At 30.3% G+C, this 17,467-nt stretch overlaps 1 long non-coding RNA gene across 4 annotated transcripts; it reads right to left on the bottom strand.

The window, feature by feature from the left end:
* Nucleotides 1-1,809: 1,809 nt before the first annotated feature.
* LOC125846867 (uncharacterized) lies at nucleotides 1,810-17,232 on the bottom strand. Of its 4 annotated transcripts, XR_007444408.1 has the most exons (5): nucleotides 17,094-17,232; nucleotides 14,255-14,394; nucleotides 13,549-13,651; nucleotides 6,913-6,959; nucleotides 1,810-2,057 (listed from the first exon to the last, which is right to left on the bottom strand). It is a non-coding gene; the product is annotated as an uncharacterized LOC125846867 (long non-coding RNA). The 4 variants fall into 4 exon arrangements; XR_007444411.1 differs by lacking the exons at nucleotides 1,810-2,057; nucleotides 6,913-6,959 and adding an exon at nucleotides 3,070-3,229; XR_007444410.1 differs by lacking the exons at nucleotides 1,810-2,057; nucleotides 6,913-6,959 and adding an exon at nucleotides 4,329-4,441.
* Between the last annotated feature and the right edge of the window lie 235 nt (nucleotides 17,233-17,467).

Here is a 17,467-nt window from a genome sequence, read left to right as displayed (position 1 = left end):
TGCACAATTAATATATAGATTTTTCTTTGAAATTTAAATTTTTTTTTCCCTAAATCAATGAAGAAGAGGGAGACATAAGTTAATTCTATCGAAAAATCGGAAGCTAAGTTCTATGTTGAGGCTGCTTGGGAGCGAAAAATGAAACGACCCTAGGAAAATAAATTAGTTAGGGATCTTAATGTTTCAACAAGATTAGTCAATTTCATTGTGAAAAGAAAAAACTTTTGTAATTAGTTTTCCAACCATCACAATTGCAACTTCATTATTTACAACACACATAATTAATTTTACATTAGCACTGACATTGCACACTATCAGTGTAACACTGACATTGCACACTAATACTAATTCAGAAAAATAAAACCAAAAAGACTAATGCCATGTCAATAAAAAACCAACAAATTGAACTATTTATTTTCAATACAAACAAACTATAATTATCTCTAACTTGTACGTTTAAGTATAAAACAAAATTAATGCATACTCTAGAACCTTCATTGGTGCCACATGCTTATGCATGCATAAGCTACCTCTAAACTAACAAAAAAACAAAAAAGTAAAAAATCAAAGTTTCACATTGTAAAGTTCATCCAAGTATAAAAAAAGTGATCGATATTTTTTGGAGACTTCTTTACCATTTCTCATCTTGGCGTTACAAAATACAATACTACGGACTAGTTTTCCTTTCCAACAAATGATTAATGGCCTTTTTATCCTTTTTATTTAAAAAAACATATTTTTCTTCCTCTAATGAATAAATTATCAAATATATTTAAGATTAAATTATATATACTAATATTGTAAATTTAATACATAATCCATCTCTTAAATTTGTTGGGATTTCCCTTTTAGATAATTAATGAAGTAGGCATTATTCTAATTAAATTTCGAGATTTTGAAGAAAAAAATTGTGTGTGTTTTAATTTATCTATTGGATAGTTATGTTATTAAAATATATTATCTTGTTTATAAATTATATGTATCAACCTCAAGAAAAAAATGTCTGGAAGTTTACGACTTATTAAGACAAACATATATAATTAAAGAAAATGACTCTATGTTAGTGCTAAACTTAACTACTGAACAGAAGAATGAGAATACAAGCAAAAAAAAATTTAAATTTAAATAAAAGCGTGCAATTAAATTATTTTATTAAAGGTTAAGATGTTCAATTGCAACAACTGATCAGGTTACTAGCTATGTTGTAGTTATTGTGAAATCAAACTCAACTAATTCTGGTTATCTAAATTATCTTACTGTTTAGTAGTATACTATACTTGAGACAACTCTTCATTAAATTTAATGCTTAATAATCGTTTCTTGTAAAATCAGATTTATAATATCAGGGAAAAATAAAAATCAGCTTTTTAGTAGTGTATGTGCTGAGTGATGCATGCATGCATATAATCCAAAAACACTAACGTTGCTTCCCTCACTATATATATATATGCACTTACTTGACCACTGCACAAAATAATCTTATTATTTTTCTATCAATTTTATTTTTCTCTTTTTTGTACGTGAGTGATGTACAATTTAAAAGTTCCTTTATTTGAGATATTACCGCGCCAAAAGAATTGTATAGTTATTTTCTTAAAAAAAAAGTTTAATTAACGTTTGTGCATTAACAATGTCAAAAATTATGTAGTTATTCAAAGGCGATGCATAATTAATTTTATTGCACCAACGTGAAAAAATATTGTGTAGTTAACTAATTAAATGAAGTGCTTAATTAACTTTTGTGCACTGAATATCTTGGTTAAGTAATTTTATTGTAAAAACAATAAATTCTGTAAGTGATTTTCCAACCGTCACAATTACAACTTTATTATTTACAATACACATAAATAATTCTACATTAGCACTGACATTGTACATTATTAGTTTATCTGCTTGTACTATTTCAAAGATATAAAAGAAAAAAAGTGACATCAAGTCAAAAAAGAACCACCAAACTGAACTACTTAAATAGTTAAAATACAAATAAATTATAATTATCTCCAACTTAAATGTTAAGTATAAAACAAAATTAACACATACTTTTATAACTCTTGAACCTTCATTGATGCTACATGTTTATGCATGCAAAAGCTTCATCTTCTAGCTGGCAAAACATCAAAAAATAAAAAGCAAACTTTCACAATGCAAAGTTCATCCAGATGCAAAAAATGTGATCGTTATTTTTTAGAGACTTCTTTATTGTTTCTCTTCTTGGCGTTACAAGATATAATACTACAAGCTTGTTTTCTTTCCGGCAATTGATTAATGACCTTTTTATCTTTTTTAAAAAAAAGTGAATTATATTTCTTCAAAAAAAGATTAATTTATCTAATATATTTAAAATTTAAATTATATATACTAAAATTGCAAATTTAATAAATAATATGTCTCTTAAATTTGTTGGGATTTTTCATTTAGATAATTGATGAAGTAGGCTTTATTCCCCCAACTTCAATAATGTGTTCAAATTAGACTATTTTGAATTATTATTATTTTTAAATTGTGTTCTTTAATTTATTTATTGGATAGTTAAGTTAATAACATAAAATATAACAAAAATTGTCTACATTAACCTAAATTAAAAAATGTCTGAAGGTTTACTGCTTGATTATTAAGACGAATATATTTTATATGATTAACTTAACTACTTAGCAAATTAAAAGAACGAGAACACAAGGAAAAAAAATCTATAATTTAAATCAGAAGCATGTAACTAGCTAAAAATGGATCAGGTTACTAGCTAATTCCATATTAATTCTGTCAAAGAATCAGAAGCTAAGTTCTATGTTGAGGCTGATTGGGAATGAAACTGAAAGGACCAAGAGAAAGAAAATAGCTAGGGTTCTTAATGCTTCAAAAAGATTTATCTATTTCATTGTGGAAAAAAAAAAAAAAAACTTCTATAATTAATTTTTCAACAGTCACAATTAAAGTTTCATAATTTACAACACAGAAATAATTCTACATTAACACTGACATTGCACATTAACACTAACATTACGCATTATCAATTTATCTCCTTGTATGTTTGAGAGAAATAAAACCAAAAAAATTGACATTATGCCAAAAAAAAAAACTACCAAATTGAAGTACTTATTCTCAATACAAACAAACTGTAATTATCTCTAACTTAAATTTTAAGTATAAAACAAGATTAACACATACTTTTATAGCTCTTGAAATTACATTGATGCCACATGTTTATGCATGCAAAAGCTTCAACCTCTAACTAGAAAAACACCAAAAAATAAAAACTTTCACATTGTAAAGTTCATCCAAGTGCAAAAAATATGATCTGTATTTTTTGGAGCCTTCTTGATAGTTTCTTATCTTGACGTTACAAGATACAATACTACATGCTTATTTTCTTTCCAACAATTGATTAATTACCTGTAAGTATTTTCCAATAGTCACACTTACAACATTATTATTTACAATACACAATAAATAATTCTACATTAACACTAATATTGCACATTATCAATTTATCTCCTTGGATTGTTTGAGAGAAATAAAACCAAAAAAAAGATGACATCATGCCAAAAGAGAACTACCAAATTGAACTATTTATTCTCAATACAAATAAATTATAATTATCTCTAACTTAAATGTTAACTATAAAAATAAATTAACACATATTTTTATAACTCTTCAACCTTCATTGATGCCACATGCATGCATAAGCTTCAAACTTCTAACTAGCAAAACACCAAAATATAAAAAGCAAACTTTCACATTGCAAAGTTCATTCAAGTGCAAAAAATGTGGTCGGTTCTTTCTGGAGACTTCTTGGCAGTTTCTTATCTTGGTGTTACAAGATACAATACTACGTGCTTGTTTTCTTTTTGATAATTAATTAATGGCCTTTTTATCCTTGTTTAAGGAAAAAAAAAAATTCTTCAAAAAATGATTAAATTATCTAATATATTTAAGAGTTAAATTATATATACCAATAATTATAAATTTAATACATAATATATGTTAAATTTGTTGGAATGTTTCGTTTAGATAATTGATGAAGTAGGCTTTGTTCCCTCAACTTCAATAAAGTATTCAAATTAGACAATTTTGAATTTTTTCTAATAAAAAAATTGTGTGCTTTAATTTATCTATTGGACAGTCAAGTTAATAACATAAAATAAATTATTTTTTAAAAAAGTTATATACAACACACATAAATAATTCTACATTAACACTGACATTGCACATTAACACCAATATTGCATGTTATCAATTTATCTCCTTGTATTGTTTAAGAGAAATAAAATCAAAAAGATTGATGTCATGCCAAAAAAGAACTATCAAATTGACTCGATACAAACAAACTATAATTATCTCTAACTTAAATGTTAAGTATAAAATAAAATTAACACATACTTTTATAACTCTTGAACCTTTATTGATGCCACATGTTTATACATGCAGAAGCTTCAACCTCTAACTAGGAAAACACCAAAAAATAAAAAGCACATAAAGTTCATCGAAGTTCAAAAAATGTGATTGGTATATTTTGGAGACCTCTTGACAGTTTCTTATCTTGGCGTTTCAAGATACAATACTACTTGCTTGTTTTTTTTTTTTTTTTCAACAATTGATTAATGATCTTTTTATCCTTGTTTGAGGAAAAAAAAATTATTTTTCTTCAAAAAATGATTAAATTATCTAATATATTTATGATTAAAATTATATATACTAATAATTGAAAATTTAATACATAATATGTCTTAAATTTGTTGGAATTTTTCATTTAGATAATTGATGAAGTAGGCTTTGTTCCCTCAACCTCAATAAAGTGTTCAAATTAGATAGTTTTGTTTTTTTAAAAAATAAATTGTGTGCTTTAATTTATCTATTGAATAGTTAAGTGAATAACCTAAAAATATATTATTTCAAAAAAGTTATATACAACACACAAATAATTCTACATTAACACTGACATTCACATTATCAATCTATCTCCTTGTACTGTTTGAGAGAAATAAAATCAAAAAAATTGACATCATGCAAAAAAAGAACCACCAAATTCTCTTGGGCTTTCTGCAGCACAAGCTGGAACTTTCTTTTTATCAATTAATAAATGGACATTGGTCCAAGTTTAATTGAACTACTTATTCTCAATACAAACAAACTGTAATTATCTCTTAACTTAAGTGTTACGTATAAAATAAAATTAACACATACTTTTATAATTCTTCGAACCTTCATTGAAGCCACATGTTTATACATGCAGAAGCTTCAACCTGACTAGCAAAACACCAAAAAATAAAAATCAAACTTTCACATTGTAAAGTTCATTCAAATGCAAAAAAATGTGATCGGTTTTTTTTAGAGACTTCTTGGCAGTTTCTTATCTTGGCATTACAAGATACAATACTACATGTTTGTTTTCTTTCCAGCAATTGATTAACATATACTTTTATAACTCCTGAACACATAAGTAATTCTACATTAACACACAAATAATTCTATATCAACACTGACATTGCACACAATCAATTTATCTCCTCATACTATTTCAGAGATATAAAACAAATGCTCAATACAAACTAACTGTAATTATCTCTAACTTAAATATTAAGCATAAAACAAAATTAACACATACTTTAATGATTCTTGAACCTTCATTGATACCACATGTTTATGCATGCAGGCAACTTCTAACATCTAACTAGCAAAACACCAAAAAATAAAACAGCAAACTTTCACATTGTGAAGTTCATCCAAGTGCAAAAAATGTGGTCGGTATTTTCTTGGAGATTTCTTGGCCATTTCTTATCTTGGCATTACAAGATACAATACTGCAGGTTTGTTTACGTTCTAGCAACTGATCAATGACCTTTTTATCCTTGTTTGAGAAAAAAATTGTTTTTCTTCAAAAAATTATTAAATTATCTAATATATTTAAGATTTAAATTATATATACTAATAATTGCAAGTTTAAATATCTAAACTATGTTACTGTGTAGTAGTAGTACTACTATACTGTAGACAACTCTCCATTAAATTTAATGCACAATAATTGTTCTTGTATTAATTACATGTAATCACATTTTTAATACACTGGGAGAAAAAACCACTTTGCTAATAGAGTGTGATTATGTGCTGAATCATGCATGCTGGCATATAATCCAAAAACAGTAAAGTTGCTTCCCTCACTATATATCACTCACTTCATCACTCCATCAAAGCACAAAATAATCTTCTCTTTTTCTTCCTTTACTTTGCATTCTCCACTTTTTCTTCTTCTCTTCTCTCTATTGTTATGGGGTCTCTTCGTAACGAGGGCGGTGCTAAGGAGGTGCAAGTAGAAATTATCAACATTGAGGAGGGGATTAAAAAATGTTCAAATTAGACAATTTTGAAAACTTTTTTTTTAAAAAAAATGTGTGCTTTAATTTATCTGTTGAATAGTTAAGTTAATAACATAAAATATATTATTTTTTAGAAAAGTTACATACAACACACAAATAATTTTACATTAACACTGACATTGCACATTATCAATTTATCTCTTTGTACTGTTTGAGAGAAAAAAAAATCAAAAAAGTTGACGTCATGCAAAAAAAAAACCACCAATTGAACTACTTATTCAAATATAAACAATCTGTAATTATCTCTTAACTTAAATGTTAAGTATAAAATAAAATTAACACATACTATTATAACTCTTGAACACACATAAATAATTCTACATTAACACACGTAAATAATTCTATATTAACACTGACATTGCACGCTATCAATTCATCTCCTTGTACTATTTCAGAGATATAAAACCAAAAAAATGGATGTCATGCTAGAAGCGAACCACCAAATTAAACTACTTATTCTCAATACAACAAACTGTAATTATCTCTAACTTAAATGTTAACTATAAAACAAAATTAACACATTCATTTATAACTCTTGAACCTTCATTGATGCCACATGTTTATGTATGTAGAAGCTTCAACCTCTAACTAGCAAAACACCAAAAAATAAAACGCTAACTTTCAGATTGTAAAGTTCATTCAAGTGCAAAAAAAATGTGATCGGTATTTTTTAGAGACTTCTTGACAATTTCTTATCTTGGCGTTACAAGATACAATACTACATGCTTGTTTTCTTTTCAGCAATTGATTAATGACCTTTTATCCTTGTTTGAGTAAAAAAAAAATATTTTTCTTCAAAAAATGATTAAATTATCCAATATATATAACATTTTAACAAAAATTGTACACTAAACTCAAGTAAAAAATATCTGAAGGTTTACTGCTTAATTATTCAAACGAATATATATAATTAAAGAAAATGACATATTTATGTGATTAACTTTACTACTTAGCAAATTAAAGAATTAAAACACAAGGGAAAAAAATCTATAATTTAAATCAAAAGCATGTAATTAAAAAACAGATCAAGTTACCAGATAATTCCATATTAATTCTATCAAAGAAATAGAAGCTAAGTTCTATATTGAGGCTGCTTGGGAATGAAAATGAAACGAACTAGGAGAAAGAAAATATCTAGGGTTCTTACTGCTTCAAGAAGATTTGTCTATTTCATTGTGAAAAAAAAAAATTCTATAATTAATTTTTCAACGGTTACAATTACAGCTTCATTATTTACAACACACATAAATAATTCTACATTAACACAGACATTGCACATTAACACTGATATTGCACATTAACACTGACATTGCACATTATCAATTTATCTCTTTGTACTGTTTGAGGAAAATAAAATCAAAAAAATCAACGTCATGCCAAAAAAGAACCATCAAATTGAACTACTTATTCTCAATACAAACAAACTGTAATTATCTCTAACTTAAATAATAAGTATAAAATAAAATTAACATATACTTTTATAACTCTTGAACACACATAAATAATTCTAGATTAACACACATAAGTAATTCTATATTAACACTGACATTGCACACAATCAATTTATCTCCTCGTACTATTTCAGAGATATAAACCAAAAAAAAATACTGGTGTCATGCTAAAAGAGAACCACCAAACTGAACTACTTATTCTCAATACAAACTAACTGTAATTATCTCTAACTTAAATATTAAGTATAAAACAAAATTAACACATACTTTAATGATTCTTGAACCTTCATTGATGCCACATGTTTATGCATGCAGGCAACTTCAACCTCTAACTAGCAAAACACCTAAAAATAGAAAAAGCAAACTTTCACATTGCAAAGTTCATCCAAGTGCAAAAAATGTGGTCAGTATTTTTTGGAGATTTCTTGGTCGTTTCTTATCTTGGCGTTACAAGATACAATACTACAGGCTTGTTTTCTTTCTAGCAACTGATCAATGACTTTTTTATCCTTGTTTGAGAAAAAAATTAAGTTTCTTCAAAAAATTATTAAATTATCTAATATATATATAATCAAAGTTCTACTTCATAACACTAACCTACTTTTACAATGCTATGCATATCTCCCTTGTTATAATTCTTCTTTAATGATTCTTGAACCTTCATTGATGCCACATGTTTATGCATGCAGGCAACTTCAACCTCTAACTAGCAAAACACCAAAACTAAAAAGCAAACTTTCACGTTGTAAAGTTCATCCAAGTGCAAAAAATGTGGTCGGTTTTTTTTTAAGATTTCTTGACCGTTTCTTATCTTGGCGTTACAAGATACAATTCTACGGGCTTGTTTTCTTTCTAGCAACTGATTAATGACCTTTTTGTCCTTGTTTGAGAAAAAAAACTACTTTTCTTCAAAAAATTATTAAATTATCTTAATATATTTAAGATTTAAATTATATATACTAATAATTGTAAATTTAATTATCTAAACTATGTTACTGTTTAGTAGTAGTACTATACTGTAGACAACTCTCGTTTAAATTTAATGCACAATACTTGGTTCTTGTAACAGTTACATATAATCACATTTTTAATACAGTGGGAGAAGAAACCACCTTGCATTCTAGCATATAATCCAAAAACAGTAAAGTTGCTTCCCTCACTATATATCACTCACTTCATCACTCCATCAAAGCACAAAATAATCTTCTCTTTTTCTTCCTTTGCTTTGCTTTCTCCATTTTTTCTTCTTCTCTTCTCTCTATTGTTATGGGGTCTCTTCGTAACGAGGGCAGTGCTAAGGAGGTGCAAGTAGAAATTATAAATGTTGAGGAGGAGACGGAGAAGAAATTGGAAAAAAGTTCAGGTGAAATTCCTCCTTTAGATGTAAAAGACTATGAAGATCTGGGGTTGATCATAGATTTGGAGAAATTAGGTGAAACTAGTTATGAAAGTGCTGGCATAGATTTTAATGCCATGTTTTCTGATTTTTTACCTGAAGATGAAGAAAAGGTGATAGAAGTTACTCCTTATGTTCATGATGAGAAGGAAATTACTGATCCTCCTGTGATGTTGTTTTCAACCGTTCAATCATTAATGGAATTAGAAAAATTGATGGAAATTCCTCCTCCAGATGAAGGATCATCATTAGCTACTAAAGCTAATTGGGATTTTGAACTTATGGAGTGGATTTGGTCACCTTACACTTACGAAGAGTACCTTCGCTATTATAAAAAAAAATAGATAAATCCCCCAGCTTGTGGATTAATGTATATGTATTTTTCTTTTCGTTTGTTAAGTCTCACATCGCTGGGAAATTCAATTATGTTGTTCTTGATCTTGGTATTTTTCTACCAATTTTATTTTTCTCTTTTCTGTTTCTGTATGTGATGTATTAATGTAAAAGTTTTTTTATCTGAGATTTCGGCCCAAAAGAATTGTGTAGCTATTTTTTAGAAAAAGCTTAATTAACATTTGTCCATCAACAATGTCAAATATTATGTAGTTATTCAAAAGCGATGCTCAATTAATTTCTATGTACCAATGTGAAAAAATAATTGGGTAGTTCACTAATTAAAAAAAGTGCTTAATTAACTTTTGTGCAACAGTAGTGTCAAAAAGAATTGTGTAGTCACTTCAAAGTGGTGCTTAATTAACATTTGTGCACCAATATTATGAGAGAAAAAAACTGTGCACTTAAAATCAGTGTTTTATTTAACTTTTGTGTATCAAAATAGTCAAAAAAAAAACTTGTGTAATTACTTAAAAGAGCGCTAAATTTACTTGTGTGCACCAATTGTGTAAAAAATAAATATGTTTTTACTTAAAAGTGATGCTTAATTATAACTTGTGTGCACCAATAGTGCAAAAAAAATTGCGCAGTTACTTAAAAGTGGTGCTTAATTGACTTTTGTGCACAAACAACTAGGGTTGGGCGTTTAGTTCGGTTCTTTTATTTTGATTTTTGGAATTGTTGTACCAAACACCAAATCGAATTAATTTGTTTCAATTTTTTAAATTCAATTTAGTTTTTGTACTTTGATTCGATTTATGAAATTCGATTTTAAAATCACTGGTCGTGGTCGCTGGTTGTTTACCTGGTCGGGGATCGCTAGAGGCTTAAACTTGGAATTGGAATTTGGAAGAGAAAGCTATAAGGCAAAAGCAGAAGGCGGAAATTGGAAAAACAAAAATGAAAACATAATCCTCACTTACTAATTGCTAAGGGCAAAAAAGGAAATAAACTTAAAATCTTAGTAGTATTAATAATTACATAATATTTATTAATTATTGTATATATATTAGTGTATATATTTCCATTAAACTGAAATACCAAAAATATGAAAACGTATTATCGAAAACCGATCTGAAATACCGAAAATACAAAAACATGTTACCGAACCGAACCAAAATTTTTCGATATTTCAATTTCGATAACATATTTTTGTATTTTTGATATTGCAGTTCGGTTTTTGATAATATTTTTTTCATATTTTTGATATTTTGGTTTAACCAAAATATACACACTAATATACATACTATAATAAATAATATGTAATTATTACTACTATTAAGCCTTTTAAGTTTATTTTCTTTTTTACCCTCAGCAACTAGTAAGTTAGCATTAGGTTTTCATTTTTGTTTTTCCAATTTATGTCGCACCTTCTGCTTTTGTCTTCTAGCCTTCTCTTCTGAATTTCAATTCCAAGTTAAGCCCCCAGCGACCACCGACCAGGGCTGCAACTAGCAACCACGACCAGTGATTTCAAAACTGAATTACAAAAAACAAATCGAGTTTAAAAAACACGAACCAAACCAAATTAATTAAGTTTGGTACAATAATTCCAAAAATCAAAACCAAACCAAATTACCGAATGCCCAGCTCTTATATCTCAAGATGCTTATCTCAAATCTCGTCGAGTAAATTGCAACTCTAAAAGGGTTATGAAGATCTAGAGGCAACAAAAAAAGGCAGGAACAATAGAAAACATCAATAGTGCAAAGAAAAATTAGGCAGATACTTAAAAGTGGTGCTTAATTGACTTTTGTGCACAAACAATAGGGCTGGGCTGTCAATTCGGTATTTTTATTTTGATTTTTGAAACTATCGTACCAAACATCAAATCGAATTAATTTGATTTAATTTTTTTAAATTCAATTTACTTTTTGTAATTCAGTTGGGTTTATTAAATTCGATTTTGAAATCACTGATCGTGATCGCTAGTTGTTGCCCTGGTTGACGATGGAGGCTTAAACTTGGAATTTGGAAGAGAAGGCTAAAAGGCAGAAGCAAAAGGTGCGGCGGAAATTGGAAAAACAAAAATGAAAACCTAATGGTAAGGGCAAAAAAGGAATTAACTTAAAAGGTTTAATAGTATTAATAACTATATAATATTTATTAATTATTGCATATATATTAGTGTGTATATTTCAGTTAAATCGAAATACCAAAAATATGAAAATATATTATGGAAAACCAGTCCGAAATGCCGAAAATACAAAAACATGTTGCAGAAAACCGGAATACAAAAAAAAAATCGATTCGATTCGGTATTTCGGGTTTTCAGTATTTATGCCCAGCCCGCATAAATACCGAACCAAACCAAAAAAAATTTGATATTTCGATCTCGGTAACATATTTTTGTATTTTTTATATTACGATTCGGTTTCAATAATATGCTTTCATATTTTTGGTATTATATAGTTATTAATATAATAGATATTATATAGTTATTAATACTATTAAGTCTTTTCAGTTTATTTCCTTTTTTACCCTTAGCAACTAGTAAGTTAGCATTAGGTTTTTTTTTTTTGATGACAAGAGAAACCCGTTGCCACTACCCTTTGGGTGCGCACAGGGTAAAACCCCCGCTCCTATGCAATAGCTCGCAAACCACATAGGAGAGGTAACCCACACTAGGCAAGCCCGGTGCGACGAGCTTGACCCAGAAGGTAAACCCCTTGCTTTCGCTGACAAGGGATTTCGAACTTGAGACCTCCAACATGAAAGTCTCAAGCCCAAACCATTGGGCCACCCCGAAGGGTAAGTTAGCATTAGGTTTTCATTTTTGTTTTTCTAATTTCTGCCGCACCTTCTGCTTTTGNCCTTAATATGTGTGTCATTTCTAAAGTGGACAACTAAATAGGGACAGAGGGAGTAGTAAGTTAGCATTAGGTTTTTTTTTTTTTTTATGACAAGGAAAACCCGCAGCCGCTACCATTTAGGTGCGCACAGGGTAAAACCCTCACTTCTATGCAATAGTTTGCAAACCACATAGGAGAGGTAACCCACACTAGGCAAGCCCGGTGCGACGAGCTCGACCCAGAAGGTAAACCCCTTGCTTTCGCTGGCAAGGGGTTTCGAACTTGAGACCTCTAACATGAAAGTCTCAAGCCCAAACTATTGGGCCACCCCGAAGGGTAAGTTAGCATTAGGTTTTCATTTTTGTTTTTCCAATTTCTGCCGCACCTTCTGCTTTTGCCTTCTAGCCTTCTCTTCCAAATTTCAATTCCAAGTTAAGCCTCCAGCGAGCGCCACCCAGTGATTTCAAAACCGAATTACAAAAAACAAGTCGAATTTAAAAAGCACAAACCGAACCAAATTAATTCAGTTCGGTATTCGGTACAACAATTTCAAAAATCAAAACCGAACCGAATTACCGAATGCCCAGCTCTTATATCTCAAGTAGCTTATCTCAAATCTCGTCGAGTAAATTGCAACTCTAAAAGGGTTATGAAGATCTAGAGGCAACAAAAAAAGTAAGGAATGAACAATAGAAAACATCAAAGAGATTGGGGTGTTTAATTAAGGTTTTAGCAACAATCGTGTCAAAAAATTTATACAACTTCTTAAAAGCAGTACTTAATTAACTTTTGTGCATCAATAAGGTAAAAAAAAATTGTATAATTATTTTAAAATGATACTTATTAACTTTTGTACATCTATAGTGTCAAAAAAATTGTGTATTTACTTAAACGGGATGCTTAATCAACTTGTGTGCACAGTAATGGACAGTTCTCGTGACTCTTTATTAAGCTAAATGAGGCCAAGTGTTTCCTAAACTACAAGAGCAAAACATGATAAAATCAGCATATGACCGAATTCAACACATTCTGACTGTGGAGCAACTCCCATAAATGGAAAATATTCACATATCAACCTTTAAACAGTTAACACGGCAATGAACTTTTACGCTAATTCAAAGAAAAAGTTGAAACAGGTGACGCACCTTTTCTAGCTAGTAGTCCCTCTACTTCTTTGGTGGCATTCAGCAACTCCAGGGCGGTCTGTAAACGGGGTTTATGTTTGTAAGAGATGACATCATAGGCAGTCTGCACACAGAAGAAACAGGTTTACATCATATATGAGAAATTGGGTGAGGTGTATCTGTGCATCTAATTATTATGCTCAACCAATCAAGATAGTCCTACTAGAAGCTATTCAACATCACTTAATACAATTGAGAATTTGAGATAGATAACAGTGGCATTCCTGGCACAAGCACGATCAGATGACCAATATTAACTGGCCCTTATTTCACCATTCAAACAAGTCTCCATCCCAAAAGAAAGATTATTTCATTTTACTTATACATTCACCCCCGATAAGATGCTACTTCACATTTACAGAAAGGTTCCAAAAGTAACATCAGCCTTCACTAATCCAGCAGAAACAACTGTCCTCCGGTCTTAGAGATGGTTGAAGCCCTTTATCAGGCAGGCCTAAAACATCTTCAGCTTACCATCAGCATCAACTGAGCCATCTACTTAATTTATAGAAAAATAATGAAATAAAAACTTCAGCTCACATGGTTCACACCTTCACATGTAAGATATTTTCAATCTAATTTCTACATATTAATTGTGTCTTGACCCTTTCAGAAGAATCAATTTAATGATGAAGACGATGAAGTAGGTTATCTAATTGAGTCATACCTTTAAATTTTGAGTAATGCTCAATGACGTCATCAACCAGCGAGTCAAAACTTGGTATGTAACCATGAAGGAAGGCCTTCTGAAAGCCCACCGGGGTAATCCATTGCAACAACTCCACTACAAAAAAGATGCTAATTTCCCTGGAATGCCAACAGTTAATGATAGTTATTACAAATTCTTTTATAAGAAGATAACTTGTCTGAGACTTCAAATGCTTTTGCAAGCCACAGACCTTCAACAAAAAAAGTGCATGAATCCCATAACCATGACAAAAATAGACTACAACAACTTTTGGGGAAGATTTCAAGCCCTCGAGAATTAACCTTATAAGACTTTGCCAACAAATGTCGAAAAATTATACAATGTAAATCACATCAATATTATGGCTATAACATCCAAATTTCAATAACTTGTACGCTAAAATAAACTCTTCTCCCTTTGCCCTAGTGTAAGTAAGGGAAAAGCACTAATACTCAAAGCATCCTTGAGGGACCAAGTCATCTTTCTCAAGAATGTCTACATTACTGATAACATGCAGTAAATTTTGGAGCTTATAATCTTATGAACCCAACATTCCACCTTCCAATATGAGTATGCAATTGTCTCATAATCAAAGAGAAGGCTGATAGTTAAGTAAGGAAACTAAATCCCTTCACTGCAAAGCCAAAACAAAATTCTCGCATTAACTCCATCGCTTTTGTTTCTATTTATTTATTATTGTTAGCTATTAAAATCATCTCTCATTTTGAAAAGGAAAAGTAGGAAGAAGCCATGAGAAGCCATGCTACATTACAAAGTACAGAACAAGCTAAGAACATTGACAGTTAAGCAAGGAAAATTAGGCAATGAGGCATCAACACGTTTCCAACAACCTTAGAAAAAAGGAAACAAGAGCATAATAGACATTTCCCAAATGGGATATCACGCCCATTTGGGAACATTCCTCCATTATAATAGACAACAAAGGTAAATATGCATACAAGTTTCAACTGTCACCGCTTCCAAAAGTTATAACAATCTTTACGAAGATGACATCACAAGCTTACGGTAGAACATACATTCACAAAGATGACGTACACAAAACATTTTTAACTAGGTAAATGCTTACTTTACGAGAATTTACGTACATAAATCTTCAACTTACTTCACGACAATATATGTACCGAATGTCCTTTCACATTTTCAGAATCTGAATAATGACGTACTAATATTTTCAACTTACCTTATCCGAATATATCCAACATACTTTACGAGAATGTGCAAGTGACAAATGTCCATCTTACATCAAATTGTATAGCTATTAATTATGCTCGTCAATTATCATTCAGTTCAGAAAGAACATTTGGTACACATATTCTCGTAAAGTAAGTTGGAGATTTATGTACAACATTGGTTCCTGAAAAGGTGAAAGGACATTTGGTATGTATATTCTCGTTAGTTAGCAGTTTTTTTGTTAAAATTATTTTATGTAGGTCATCTCTTTGCGAATGTACCTTTTTTTGTTTTTGATAACCGTGATTTACGGGCTAGTTTTCGTGCGCCTCGATTAATTCCACGGAATACATGTCACCTTCCACCAGTAAGGAGTACCACGTAACTATGTCCACCAAGGCTAGAACAGATGGGAAGAATCACCCGGCGTTATTGAGACCTTAGGGTTCTCAACCAATTCCTTAACCACTAGGCCACACCCTTGGGAACAAAATGATGATGATTTCACCTTTTCAAGAACATACGTACCAAAATGTCCTTTTCGCCTTTTCAGGAACAAAATAGTTATTGACGAGCAAAATTAATAGCTATTCAAGATGACATAAGATGGAAAAAGCCAATTTTGCTGACAGTCATTTCAATTTCTTAAATCCATACATAAGTTTATACCTGGATTTTGGGAAAATGTGTCATTAATGTATTGACCACTAATTGACAGAAAAAGGAATGATCAATCTTGAAATGCCCTTAAACTGCTACCAGTGGTCCAAAGTGCATTCACACTTTATGTACGTCATCTTTGCGAATGTACCTTCTACCCTAAGCTTGTTTTGTCGTCTTCGTAAAGATTGTTCTAGTTTTTGGAAGCATTGATAGTTGAGACTTGTATACACATTTTACCTTTGTCGTCTACTTTAATAGAGGAATGTTCCCAAATGGGCGTGATATTCCATGTGGAAGTAACGTGTTTCTTTCTGATCTTCTATGTTTTTTTATTCTCCAACTACACGTTTGTTAAATCTGCCAATGGATTATTGAGGTGGTGTGTTCAGTATGGCTGAAAACACATTTCCCTCCAATAATGTTTTCTTTATTTTTTACTCATCTTGAAGTCTAGAAAATATTTTCTCTACTCATGATTTTCCACCAGAAGAGCGGAAATGACTTCACTTACTTATTGGCGGAAGTTATTTTCCATTACAGATATCCTAAATCCAAATCCAGGGCACTTACTTCAACTAAGGATTTCCTTTAACATTCAAATTTATGTTGAAACCCTATTTCTATACCTTATCCTAATACATCTTGTAAAATTACCAATGGAATTCTCAAGGAGTCCTCTTAGCCATAATTTCTAATCTAGAACACCTCTAACATGTAGCACGGAATTTCTAATCTAGAACACCTCTAACATGTAGCACTTTCCGTGGACGATTGACATATGACATGATAATCTCAAAAGAACATATAGCACATAATTTAGCAAGTTAAGAAAACATGTAATCTATAACCCAATTCAATAAATTGCAGTTTGCACCATAGACCAATACCCCAAAAATCAAGAAAACATGAACCCTAAACCCTATGTTAATATTAAGAATGATAAATCAAGATCAAAAAATTATACCTCTCTTGCACAGCGCCTGGCCTCCATGTTATCAAGATCAAGAAATTACAGAGCCCTCTCGCTTCTCTCTGAAATTGACCTTCTGTTCTGTTTCCCCAAAAAACCATCCACACCTGAAAATGGGCGAGGAATTCAAAATTTGATCTGATGAGCACTCAAATCAAATTTCAACCCAACCCAGCGTAACATATAACACTTCACGAGAAGAGAAGTGTTTGGGATTGTAAAACTTTGACGAGAAAATTTAAGAGATGAGAATTCAGATGTGTTTGGTCGCTCGTCAGGTTGGCGGAGAAATATAAGATTGGGATTAGTTTAACCCCAAATTAATTTGATTTTCAGATCCTTCTAGAATTCTAATTTACTGAAAGAGT

This window comes from Solanum stenotomum, chromosome 12 (assembly GCF_019186545.1).
Source record: "Solanum stenotomum isolate F172 chromosome 12, ASM1918654v1, whole genome shotgun sequence".
Classification (NCBI taxonomy): Eukaryota; Viridiplantae; Streptophyta; class Magnoliopsida; order Solanales; family Solanaceae; genus Solanum; species Solanum stenotomum.
The sequence above is the reverse complement of the archived record's forward strand: the minus strand, read 5'-3'. Positions and strand labels throughout refer to the sequence as shown.